Source organism: Carlito syrichta, unplaced genomic scaffold (genome assembly GCF_000164805.1).
Source record: "Carlito syrichta isolate Samal-C Ts95f unplaced genomic scaffold, Tarsius_syrichta-2.0.1 Scaffold100685, whole genome shotgun sequence".
Lineage (NCBI taxonomy): Eukaryota > Metazoa > Chordata > Mammalia > Primates > Tarsiidae > Carlito > Carlito syrichta.
Window position 1 is genome coordinate 189,709 of NW_007044781.1, and position 12,069 is coordinate 201,777.

The 12,069-nt window shown below is 39.2% G+C and overlaps 1 protein-coding gene and 1 pseudogene across 3 annotated transcripts in view; one reads left to right on the plus strand and one right to left on the minus strand.

The window, feature by feature from the left end:
• Positions 1-12,069, minus strand: part of TBC1D4 (TBC1 domain family member 4) — a 204,315-nt gene that overhangs the window by 164,614 nt on the left and 27,632 nt on the right. The gene's annotated exons all lie outside the window — the stretch shown is intronic.
• Positions 6,702-8,081, plus strand: LOC103266819 (annotated as a pseudogene). The gene has a single exon (XR_504720.1). The product of XR_504720.1 is annotated as an elongation factor 1-gamma-like (transcript).

Genomic DNA, 12,069 nt, shown 5'->3' on the forward strand with positions numbered 1-12,069 from the left:
GTGAAGGACAAGAAGACCACACTGAAAACAAAGGAACAAATACTGAAGAGTGAAACAATTATTAAGAGTCCTTTGTTTATACCACATTTTAATATTAATTTACAAGCATTCAGTTATTATTTACCTTCCATAAGCTGGAGCTATGCTGAATGCTAGGTGGTTTTTTTAAAGAGAAGACATGAATTAGTGCCCTTGAAATATATAAAACTAGAAATTGTACATACAAAATGTGCACAACAAAAGCAGTTATCTTTAGGGGATTCATTTGGAAACCATGTTTTGAAGAGTGGGATCCAAATTAATAAGCTAAGAAACCATAAATCAATATAAAAAATAATTATTATGTGCATGATTTTCAAAAATCTTATCCATTTCAAAAAATTAAAACGGAGGAAACGGCATTCTTACCAAAAAAAAGAGAGAGAGAGTAATCCAAATAGTTTTCCCTCATAAGTAACTTTAAAGCACTATATTTTTAATATTTCTAAAAGGATTAAAAGTAAGATTTCTTCTCTTCTTTAGCCTAGGAATGTCTATGCACCACCTGTACAGACTATATACAGCACCTACTTTGTTGGAAAATTATGGAGTCATAACAATTTGAATCAATTTAAATCTGCAAGCTTTAACAGGATCAGTTAAACCCAGAACCAGCATGACAACCCTCCAACTTTCCCCAATCTTGCCAGTGAAAATCAATCACCTCATTCTCTGTTATCATCAGTTTTCCCTCCTGAATTGCAGCAGCCAGCACAATCTGATCTGCATTACAGCTTAATTGTGTAAGTGTCTGTTTCATCTAGAATGAAAACAAATTAGAATCTTACACTTCTTTGTACCTAACAGTGTGGTGTAGCTGTTCTCAATGTTTATTCTCAATCAATGTGCTGAAGAGAACTGAGCTAGAAGAGAGCTAAGCTAAATCTACTTAATTAGCAATGAGTAGTCATCATTTCCATTTCAGGGCTACTCAAATAATGATTTCAGAAAATACTTGGGCAATTTATAAGTATTGCAACATATACTATACACATACATTTTTTTCAACTTCCTCAATTACACAGGGTAACCTCAAAACAAAAAATGTTAGGTCTCAAAGAGGAGGAAGTAGTATTTTAAATGTTAGTTTATGGCAAATGCTTTCACTTTTACGTTTAACTGCTAAAGGATCTCTGTTTCAGCCAGGCGTGGTTGCTCAAAGCTATAATCCCAGCACTTTGGGAGGCTGAGGTGATAGGACTGTCTGAGTCCAGGGGTTCAAAAGAGCCTGGGCAACTTGGTGAGACCTCGTCTCTACAATAAATCAAGAAAAAAAGGCTGGGCATGGTGGCACACACCTGTAGTTCCAGCTACTTGGAAGGCCGAATCAGAAGGATCACCTGAGCTTAGCAGGTCGGTCGGTGCTGCAGTGGCCTGAGACTGCACTCCAGCCTGGGCAACAGAGTGAGACTCCAACTCAAAAACAACAACAACAAAAAATCTCAGTTTCTTCATCTATGAAATAGAGCTAATAGCAAAACCCACTACAGAACCAGTTTAGAACTAAATTTTTTTAGGTGTTCAGTAGAGAATCTAGCAAATAATCAGTTCTCAATAAAAATTAGTGGTAATTATCACGATTATTGTTATTATTATTAAGATCCTAATAATCAACAAAAATAAAATAGTGCAACGTTATGGAGATCCCAAAACAGAAGACAAGTTTAAAGTCACTTAAACTTGGCTCTGGAATCACATAGTCTAAAACAAACATTTAAATTTGAGTGTGAGCTGGGCATGGTGGCTCATGCCTGTAATGCCAGCACTTTGGCAGGCTTAGGTGAGAGGACTGCCTGAGCCTAGGAGTTAGAGACCAACTTGGACAACATGATGAAACCTCAAAAGTTAGCGTGGCATGGTGGCACACTTTCTGTAGTCCCAGCTACTTGGAAGGCCAAGGTGGAAGGATTGCCTGAGTCCAGCAGGTCAAAGCTGAGGTAGCCTGATTGTGCTACTGCACTCCAGCCTAGGCAACAGAGTAAGATGCAGACTCAATCAATTAATTTGAGTGTGAATGATTTAGTAGAGAAAAAAAATGAACAGATAGTGAAGGGTAAAAGAGCAAAGAAACAAAATAGTCCAAACTCCCTGCCTGTCTGGGCTGTGAACTACTCTCTGCCCAGCCTATGCTAAAAATAGTATCACCATTTAACCTGATGAAAGGCACCAGTAACGATAAACTGCTACATATATTATTGAACTGTTTATTTTATGACGTTTATCATAGCTCCTCTGGGCTTAGGTAAGTAATTCATTATTTCAGTTCAAAGGCCCCTAGTTAGATGCAGCCAGATGCCAAAGTGAATACAAACAGGGCCTAGGATATGTCACTGACAAATAACTGTTTCACTACTTGTTTCCCTGTTGAAGTTAGCCATCATGAATTAAAAGGCATCCGGGCTTGGTGGCTCAGCCTGTAATCCCAGCAGCACCTGTAGTTCCAGCTACTTGGAAGGCTGAGGCGAAAGGATCACTGGAGCCCAGCAGGTCGTGGTAGCCGGGAGCAGCCACTGCACTCCAGTCTGGGCGACAGAGTGAGACTCCAACTCAAAAAAAAAAAAAAAAAATCAAAAATTAGCCGGGCGTGGTAGCACACATCTGTAGTTCTGGCTACTTGGAAAGCTGAGGTGGAAGGATCGCCAGAGGCCAGCAGGTCAACGCTGGGGTAACCGTGAGCATGCTACTGCACTCCATCCTGGGCAACGGAGTGGGACCAAAAAAAAAAAAATTGAAAGGCACATTTTGTCACAGAGCTTCTAAAGTTTACTAAAGGAATATTAAGAATAAGAATCAGCCAGGTGCAGTAGTTCAAGCCTGTAATCCCAGCACTTTGCGAGACCAAGGCAAGAGGATTGCCTAAGTTCAGGGGTTCAAGACCTGCCTGGGCAACTTGGTGAGACGTCGTCTCTACAATAAATAAGCTGGACATGGTAGCGTGCGCCTGTAGTTCCAGCTACTTGAAAGCCTGATGCGGAAAGATCACCTGAGCCCAGCAGGTGGAAGCTGTGGTGGCCGTTAGCGTGCCACTGTACTCCAGCCTGGGCAAAGAGATTCCGACTTAAAATAAAATAAAATAAAATAAGAATAAGAATCAGAGACACAAAAGCAGCTAGATTTGCCAGATATCTCCTCTCTAACCAGACAATGAACTTTCCATATGAATTTGGAAAGTGTTTCAGTATTTTGGTTACAATCATCTGAAAGTAATAAATATAGGATTAGATAATACAAAAATGTAATTATATATAAATCAAGGCACACTGCCAAGTGTGGGCAAAAATCAGATAAATTGTTACATAAGTCTTCATCTTAAGACATCTGGAACACAGGGAGTTGGGCTTTCCTATCAGAAAAATAAAACACCTATCAGACATAGCCGGACAGACACCATACCAAAACAGAAGTTAGAAAGGAAGCAGTGGTCGGAGGACTGGTTCCACCTTCCCTTTCTCTACATCGGTGATTCTCAATGAGGGGGAAAGGAAGAATGTCAAATCACAGAGGTTTTTTTCCACCCCATATGGCTTTCCTTCGCCCTGGAAGAACAATATAGCCCCCTGAGAACACCATTCTGCCTTGCCACCGCGCCCTGTCCTTAGTCAGAACCACAGCTATCTGCAGAGACCCAGAAAAATGGGGATGTTTGTCATCTACCTGCCTTGCCAAGTCCTTTGGGCTACCAATGAGTTTGAAATCCAGGTAGTGGGAATCAGAAGAAGATAGAGACATGACAACAGGGTAACTTTCGTAGTTTTCTTAAAGCATTTTGCAAGCAGATAGCAGAAAAAGTAAACACCTGAAAAGAGCTGTAGATGCTAGGGTAACAGGGAGCAAAGACAAAGTAACTGTTGTTACTAGACATCTCCAAAAGCTCACAAAATATATTTAGTTGTTGAAGGGAAAATGGAACAATGTAGTTGTAGAAATCAAATTATATCCTTTAGTAAAAAATTAAATGCTGGTCGGGCACAGTGGCTCAAGCCTATAAACCGAGTGCTTTGGAAGGACAAGACAAAAGGATGGCTTAAGCCCAGGTGTTTGAGACCAGCCTGGGCAACATAGTAAGACCTCATCTCTTAAAAAATAAATTTTTGGCAACCCCTTGGGTCCCCTCCCACCGTGGAAGCTTTTCTGTCCTCTTAATAAATCCTGTTTTCAAAAAAATAATAATAAAAACAATTTTTTTAAAAAAATTGGCCAGATGGTGGTGCACATTTGCATTCCTAGCTACTCTGGAATACAAATTGAGGCAGAAGGATCACCTGAGCCCAGGAGTTTGAAACTGCAGTAAGTCATGATCACAGCCTGGAAGACATAGTGACACTCTGTCTCTAAAAAAAATAAAAATAAGTAATTAAATGCTGTGATCATCAATTTTCACTAGAGAACAATAAAGTGCAAGGAAAGAGAAAAAGGACTGAATCAAAAAACTTTAATAATTTCAGTGTATAAATAAGAAATCAACTTTTATTCACGTCACGCTTTTATTTTACTGGATGCCTCAATGAAATCTGGAGTCCTGGCTTTAAAATAATTATGGTACATTCTCCAGATTTTCTGTAAGCCACCTGAGAACTTACAAAACAACTTTAAGGAGAAAGAATAAGTAAAATAAAATACCTCTTGCTTTGAGGTTGATCTTTCATTGCTGCAGTCTGAATGTTCGTTCATAAACCTATATTTCTTTCTTTTTTTTAAATTCAGGAGGTTATGTGCAGGTTTGTTACGTGGCTATATTGCATAATTCTGGAGTCTGGGCTTCTATTGAACCCATCACCCAAATACTGAGCATAGTACCCAGCAGGTAGTTTCTCAATGCTTGTCTCCCCCTCTTTACCTCCCTTTCTCCTTTGGTAGTCCCCAGTGTTTACTATGCCATCTTTATGTCCACATGTACCCATTGTTTAGCTCCCACTTATAAGTGAGAGCATGTGGCATTTGGTTTTCTCTTTCTATGTTGATTCACTTAGGATAATGGCCTCCAGCTGCATCCATGTTGCTGCAGAGAACATGATTTCAGTATTTCTTATAGCCACATAGTATTCTGTGGTGTGTGTCTGTACCACATGCTCTTTATCCAATCCACAACTGAGGGGCACCTAGGTTGGTTCCATGACTTTGTTATTGTGAATAGCACTGCAATGAACACATGACTGCAGGTGTCTTTTTTGTAGAGTGTTCTATGGGTATGTATGTTTCTTTGGGTATATACCCAGTAGTGGGAAGGCTGGGTCAAATGGTAATTCTATCTTTAGTCCTTTGAGAAATCTCCAAACTGCCTTCCACAAGGACTGAACTAATTTACATTCCCACCAACAGTGTATAAGCATTCTCTTTTCTCCACATACCAACATCTGTTATTTCTTTCCTGTTTAATAATAGCCATTCTGACTGGTATGAGACAGTATCTCATTGTGATAGACCTGTATTGTGTTACTATATTAACATGTCATATAAATTTATTATGACATGGGTTTTCATTTATCTACTCTACTTTTTATTTCAGTATTGGAAGGAGATGATATTAATGATTATCACTTACTAGTTGCTTACTATCAACCAGTCAGTTTTCTAAGCACATTATCTCATTTAATCTTCACAAAATCTCTGTGAATAGATACATTTCTATTTTCCAAATAACAGTTCTAAAGAAGTCACTTGCCCAAAGTCACAGACATTTGACCATTAGAAAAGCTAACTGTTGAACCCCAAAGCCCATACTTTTCCCTCAAACTGCACTGGAATTGGAATTTTCTAATATTATTCAGACACATGAGAAAATAATCACACAGATAATTACTATTTCTCAGTTTCATGTTTTTACAGAATTTTAAATAATCTATGGGTATATATGTTACAGACCATACAGCATATAGAACAATGCATAGAACTATTCTCAAAACTGCTCAAGTTGGTACTGAATAGTCGGCATCTTAGATTATGGAGAACAGTACACTTCCTTGTCTACATGATGCATTGGACTTTTTATGGAGACTCTAATATGCATTAGCTATGAACCTTGGTTGAGCACATTATTTTCCCACTTGCCAAGAGGATAATAATATCTGTTGTATTTTCCTCAAAAGCCACTGTAAGAATGCAATGAGATATATATGCAAAATACTTTCTAAACTGAAAAACATTCTATAAATCTAAAGTCCCAGAGCATTAAAATCAGCAATCTCATCCAGAGCAGCATTTAGTATCAGAGTAACACTTCATCTAGTTTGTTATCTGTTATTGGCATAAAAGAGAAGAAAAATTTTGCATTTGGCAAAGCTTAAAGTTTATTGACATACAACATACTTTGATTGAAGATAGGAATGCTTCAAAATTTGCTACTCCCTACACCCTAAAAAATGGAAACAGATAAAAAGTTGTTCAGTGTTGCTGTAAAACACTCATAATCTAGTTTGATGGTTGCTACTTCACCAGGCCTGAGTCTGCCCCTCAAAAACTTTGTTTTAAAGTTATTTCAGGCAATTCTAAATTACAGTTGCTTTGAGAATCACTTCAATAAACCCTCCTTCATACAATTACTATCCTCCTCCAATTCCAGGGTCCCACACATTTTAAGACACATTCAGACTACTCAGATATTAGAAGGCAGGAGGACTTGCGGCAGTGTCGAGAGCCCCACCCCCTTTCTCTGCGGAATCACTATGGCAGCTGGGACCCTGTACACATATCCTGAAAACTGGAGGGCCTTCAGGCCCTCATTGCTGCTCAGTACAGCGGGGCTCAGATCCGCGTGCTCTCCGCACCACCCCACTTCCACTTTGGCCAAACCAACAGCATCCCTGAATTTCTCCGCAAATTTCCTGCCAGCAAAGTTCCAGCATTTGAGGGTGACGGTGGATTCTGTGTGTTTGAGAGCAACGCCATTGCCTACTATGTGAACAACGGGGAGTTGCATGGGAGTACTCCAGAGGCAGCGGCCCAGGTGGTGCAGTGGGTGAACTTTGCTAATAGCGACGTAGTGCCCCCAGCCAGAACCTGGGTATTCCCTACTTCGCGTATCATGCAACAAACAGGCCACCGAAAATGCAAAGGAGGAGGTGAAGCGAATTCTGGGGCTGCTGGATGCTCACTTGAAGACAAGAACTTTTCTGGTGGGCGAACGAGTGACACTGGCTGACATCAGTTGTCTGCACCCTGTTGTGGCTCTAAAGCAGGTCCTGGAGCCTTCTTTCTGCCAGGCCTTTCCCAATACCAACCGCTGATTCCTCACCTGCATTAGCCAGCCCCAGTTGTTGTCTTGGGAGAAGTGAAACTTTGTGAGAAGATGGCCCAGTTTGATTCTAAAAAGTTTGCAGAGAGCCAGCCTAAAAAGGACACCCCATGGAAAGAAAAGGGTTCATGGGAAGAGAAGCAAAAGGCCCAGGCTGAGTGGAAGGAGGAGAAAAAGGCGGCTGCCCCTGCTCCTGAGGAGGAGATGGAGGAATGAGAGCAGGCCCTGGCTGCTGAGCCCAAGGCCAAACGCCTGTTTGCTCACCTGCCCAAGAGGAACTTTGTGTTGGATAAATTTAAGCTCAAGTACTCCAACGAGGACACACACTCTATGGCGTTCCCATATTTTGGGGAGCACTTTGATAAGGAGGGCTTGGTCCCTGTGGTATTCTGAGTATCACTTCCCTGAAGAGCTCACCCAGACCTCTGTGAGTTGCAACTTCATCACTGGAATGTTCCAGCAACTGGACAAGCTGAGGAAGAATGGCTTCGCCAGTGTCATCCTCTTTGGAACCAACAATAGCAGCTCCATTTCTGGAGTCTGGGTCTTTCAAGGCCAGGAACTTGCCTTTCTGCTGAGTTCAGATTGGCATGTGGACTACCATGCCAATCTGGATCCTGGCAGCAAGGAGGCCCAGACACTAGTGCGAGAGTACTTTTCTGGGAGGAGGGCTTCCAGCATGTGGGCAAAGCCTTCAATCGGGGCAAGATCTTCAAGTGAACTTCTCTTGCCATCACCTAGCTGCCTGCATCTGCCTTTCAGGGAGATGGGGGTCATTAAAGGAAACTGAACATTGAAAAAAAAAAAAAAAGAAGGCAGGAGGAAAAGGTGCATTTTAGAATTATCAAAATATAAACTGCAGATTCACACCTTTATTTTAGGATAACCCAGACCACTAGAGGGCACCCAATTTAGTAGCACTCTACTTGCACTTGTACAATCTACACACCTCTGAACATACCATAGTTTTAAAATAAATCAATGCAAATCTTTTGTTTGTATTTTTATAATCAGTTCAAGTTACTGTGACTACTTCTGCAGAAATTGACGACATTACTCAACTTATTTGTTGTCAAAATAAGTGATTATTTATAATATCAGGGTCAGTTGGTCAGGCTTTGAGAGATTTTCTAAACACAGACTTGTGTTATGTGACCTTGACAAAATCATCACACCCCTCTGATAGTTATTTCATCTGTGAATAAAGGGGATGGGAGTTGACTATTTCTAAGGTTCCCACTGGATTTAAATTTCAACTTCCCTTGTTAGTGGTCTTAAATTGCTGCTTACATACCATCTTGGTATCTCCAAACAATCAGTTCCTTAAGAACAAAGACTTCAAATCACTTTCTCCAGAATACACACACACACACACACACACACACAATGCCTGGTATAATCCTGGGCTAGATGTCTGCCTGACGAGCACTGGCCTTTTCTTTTCAAACTACTTTTCAAGCTTGGGATCCTCTCCTCTTGAGACATGGACATGCCTTCCCATGCAGAATTTTGTATCACAACCTCAGTGGTGAAAGAACAAATGCAAACATCTAATCCCCATCCTTGATTTTATTACTCTTCTAGCTCTTCCAACAATCTTGTACTTTCCTGTATTAAATCTCTTCTGATTGAAAAACCCAGATTGGTAGCTGTTCCCTACAATAACCCCTAATTAATGCAGTATTCAATTTATATTGTTTACATATTCAAACAAAACAATATAAAATGTATCAGGGTTCATTTAGTTGGAATCATCAAAATACCAAAATACCACTGTATCACTGTCTACCTACTCTAAAAAGACTATGTAATGTGAAAACTATAAATTAAAACTATATATGTTGCCAGGTTCAGTGGCTCAGCCTGTAATCCCACACCTTTGGGAGGCCGAGGTGAGTGGATTGCCTGAGCCCGCGGGTTCGAGACCCGCCTGGGCAGGTGAGACCTCATCTCTACAATAAATCAAAAAATTAGCCAGGCGTGATAGCACACACCTGTAGTTCCAGCTACTTGGAAGGCTGAGGCAGAAGGATCGCCGGAGCCCAGCAGGTCAAGGCTGCGGTTGTCGGGAACGGTCACTGCACTCCAGTCTGGGTGACAGAGTGAGACTCCAACTCAAAAAAAAAAAAAACTATATATGTTAAAACTGTGTGTGCACGTGTATGTGTGTGTGTGTGTCACTTCAAAGACAGCATTACAGTAGTCTCCCCTTATCTATGGTTTCACAGTTTCAGCTACACAAGGTAAAAGATATGACAGTGACACTCCACAATCCAAAAATATTTCATATAATATTTTGAGAAAGATCACATTCCCCTATCTTTTACTACAGAATAGTGTTATAATTGTTCAATTTTATTATTGTTGTTAATCTCTTACTATGCCTAATTTACACATGTAACTTTACCACAGGTATATATGTATACGAAAACATACAGTATATATATGGTTCAATAGTGTTTGCAATTTTAGGCATCCACTGTCGGCCTTCCAGCATATCTCCCACAGATAAAAGGGTACCACTGTATACACATACATATGTTAGCAATAAATATATGTTAATGCTAAGTAATATAAATGTAATTGATATATAATTATAATCAGATACACAAAATTACACATATATGCAGCTCAGATATATGAATGCATGTACATAATTCTTCCCTTTGTGTATGTGAATTTCAAAAGCTATACTACGAGTGTCACTTTCACATTTGAGGAGTCAGTGACTGGACGCCTATAAACATCTTCCAACTATTTCTACATTTGTCACCCACCAAGTCCATTAGACTAGAAGAAGTTAACTCCCACCCACATGCATTATTTGTGTATCTTTGTGTGCAGTGAGGCTAATATTTTGTAACATCTACATTTCATTGAATAACAATATAAAAAAGACTCTAATCTTCAATTTAAAATATTCTACTATTAACTGCAAAACATATCCTACCCCTGGCACAACCTGGTCTCACCCTCCTCAGGACCTACTGAGGCTGCTCATGAGGGTTTCTAGGGGCTTCCTTAAAATTTCACATTTTACTTGTTTGTAGTTTTAAAAATTATCTGGACTAATTTAAGATCAAGCAAGTAGAGGTCAGATATTTACGGTTCTGCCATCTCTAACATTTGCTTTCATTGAAGGTTATTATGGAAAATGCCATATTAAAAATGCTTCCATATATACTGTGAAACTAGTCACTCAATGTCACCTCGAGACTCAATTGAAAAATTTCCTTTAGAACTGAGTGTCAAAATAAAAAAAAAAAAAAAAAACCCACCAACAACCAGTTTCCTCTGAAAAGCTGGAATTCTCTGCTTTTGGATAACTTATCAGCTGTAACTTTATACTCTGTTGCTGGAAAAGCTCAAGTGTCAAATCTGACCTTGAATAAAAACTACACTAATACTTACTTGCTTATTAGCTTCCTTCTCCTTTTCTTGATTCTGACCTTCCATTTCTATTTTTATTAATAGCCCAAATTAGAAGCCACTCCCGAGCATTTTTTTAGAAAAAAATAGCACAATATAAATAAACTCAATAAGCACATTTAAAAGTACAACATAGTGATGAAAATATTTGCATTTTTGTTGATGACTGCACAAATATTATGAATGTACTAAATGCTACTGAATTGTATACTTTATTTAAAATAGTTCATTTTTATGTTATAAGAATTCTACCTCCATTTTTTAAAGGTACGGCACAATTCCAGCAAATAGCATATGGTTAGCAACCAAACAATCATATTACATTCTTCTCCTTTTCACTGTGGTGTGTGGAGAGAAAATTAATCTCTCCCCTGCCATCTATCTGTATGTCTCTTCTTCGCCACTACTTCTCTCGGTTCTAGTATCATTTTGTACTGCTCAGTTTATGTCCAAAATACATAAACATACTGTTATGACAGTGGTTTCCAAACAAGCCTGGTTTGGGGACCGAGAGAATTCTTTTTTTCAAAGGATGTCTTTCATAGAACACCAATATATAAATCAAATAAAGCCAGCTGCACAACATGGTTAAAGACGTTGAGTAAGAGGCCTAAGGTCTCAAGACACTATACCCGGCGTCCTCCTTGGGTTTCCCCACGGCACCAAGAGGCCACATGGGGAAGTAGAATGGACACTTTACTAAGAGAAAAAAGACTTTCATATGACATGTCTAGATAACCACAACTAAAACATCATCTTCTCTCCTGTGATCCAGATAACTACTTTACTCCAGTACACTCACATACAAGGGACTCAAGTCTTTGAAGATATAACATTGTAGAGTTCAACCTCCACTGGTTTCTTTGTTGAAAATAACTTGTGGCAATTTGTAACAGTATCTATGGAATGTGGGTTAATGTTTAGTCATAAAAATTAGTTGACAGGTTCTTAGAACACTATGAAATAAAAAGAAGCTTTCTGTAAACCACTTATATTGTTTTCACTGCTACAGTTAGTAAAAGTTTCAAATTACATTTCTCCATTTCTTAATTAGTATTTTAATTTGGCTTTGTCAATTACCAATGTGGCAAGTTTTAGAAAGATATGTCCATAGTTTTACATAGGCTCATAATCTGATAGATATGCTCATGTCATATGTCCATAGCTTCTGAACACATGGAGCTTTCACAAATTAATTAGGAAATTTTTGGCATGAAAAATATTTAGGAAATTTCCAAAATAGTATCTTTATCTTCTATGGAGGATGTACAATAACTTCTGGGGAGACAATAGTATGCACTGAGTAATCCCAAGCATTATAAACTGATTATAAAACATCTCTTATAAACAGTGAGTTTACCTGGAAGGAA